The sequence below is a fragment of the Pecten maximus genome, chromosome 4 (genome assembly GCF_902652985.1).
Source record: "Pecten maximus chromosome 4, xPecMax1.1, whole genome shotgun sequence".
Classification (NCBI taxonomy): domain Eukaryota; kingdom Metazoa; phylum Mollusca; class Bivalvia; order Pectinida; family Pectinidae; genus Pecten; species Pecten maximus.
Window position 1 is genome coordinate 43,022,230 of NC_047018.1, and position 1,986 is coordinate 43,024,215.

Genomic DNA, 1,986 nt, shown 5'->3' on the forward strand with positions numbered 1-1,986 from the left:
CCAAATCACAGTCAGTCAATTTTACTGTTTTGTCAATTTTACTGTTTTGTCAATTTTACTGTTTTGTCAATTTCTCTATTTTGTCAATTTTACTCATTTGCCAACCCTTAATTCCATTTGCCTTATTCAAACAGTTTCCAGACTGGTCAGATATGCATCAAATTCTGCAAGATGAAGAACGATCCAAAGATCTTATAGATAAGGACCTGTTATACATGTATTTCTAAATTTAGGGTCTGTTCTTCTTCTGAAGATAATCTAATGAAATACTGTAAGTAAGAAATGATCATTTTTATTTTCAGGATTATGGCACAGTTAGGGCAGAAATCATTCGTCAACAGATACATCACAGGAAGAAGCGGGTGAGTTTTGATACATTTTAGGAAGGCTTTGTCAAAAGTTTGGATGCTATTTTGACAATAAAATCTCTGTGATTGTAGAAATTATATTTACATTAAGATTGATTTTTAGAATTTTCCTGTCAATGATAAACTTAATGCTACAACATAATGGAGAGATCACCATATTTTATAGAAAGTACATCTATTCATTTTTTAGGGTTCAAAGGTCAAGGTTACATTCAATATTTATAGAAAAACAGCAACAGCATGCACTTTAAAAATTTCCCACCATACGCCTATAACACCCAGTGCCTCCGGCTATAACACCCAGTGGATGTAGGAATACAGGCAGTTGTTTCATGTAAAGAAACAATATGGCGGCCAACAACGAGGTATCGCTTGATGGAGATCTACACAAACATTATTTTGTATTTGATTAAAATTGCGTTAAAATGTTTTGATTGTTTCTTAGTTGAAATCCACAATACTAAAAAATGCTTTTTCATGTCGTATCAATAAGTAACCCAAAATGCCATTCTGTCGTCTGCTAGACTGGACCCGGTAATTCAGTATGAAAGTGAAAGTTGTTTAAAACAGCTTGTTCCTCGCGTTCCACAGATTGTCGATTCAACTAATGCCTTTTCTCATATTACAGACAATCGACAAATAGCATTCCGAGCATTGTCTCTATTTCTAATCAGGTGACACTTCAAAATACCCCAAGTCTATTTCACGAGTTCCACTCTCGATTCGTTCGTGTTCAATTTCCAAAGCTAAACATGGCGGCCGACCGCATCACTTAATTATGCTTTGCGCGAATATGACGTCACGCGATTTCGCAGATTACAGTTTATCAATTTTAAAGTGTATTTCGTATACGTTTAACGTCGAATATACGAAATTAAACGTTGAAAGAAATAAAAATGTCGGTAATCATATTCCTCTTCAACGCAGATTTCCTAACGGGTTCCCATGGCATTTGCCTACCATACATTTTGTACATCTTGCTGTCATATCGACTATAACAACATTAAAACCACTGTTCATTTCTGAAATGAATTTAATTTCTTCCTATTTCGCCTTCTGCTCTTGTGAGCAGGTATTGACTGTTACGTGATTTGTTTGTGAGGGTGACGTCATGAATTTGTAAGAAAGCGATGTTATTTTTTCACTCTAACTGATGACGTGACTGTTAGACCGGCCTACAAGAGCAGATAATTCTGCATTACGAGAAGACGGAATGTAGGAATTTAAATGGTTATATTAAGAATGGACAACTTTTAAAACTTTCATATCATTTCGCTTGATATAAGCATGGTAAATCTAGCAGACATCAAAAACATTTCTGAAGTTTTTCCTACATTCAGATAAATAAACTATTTCCAGCAAGCCACGGACATGCACGACAATACATGTCAGTATTTTAATGTGTAAAGAATGATCGCCAGCTAGCGATATGCTGACAAATTACTCGCTATAGTGCACAGGCGCAACCCCATGAAGATTGGTTTGATCAACAGTAAAAAAAATCATACAACCTGTTTCGGCATCACTATTGTGATTTAAATACACAAATTTCTTACGAAAAGAAGAAAAAACTCCAAAAAGTTTGAAAACAAGTGTCAAACTTGATATGGTTACAAAG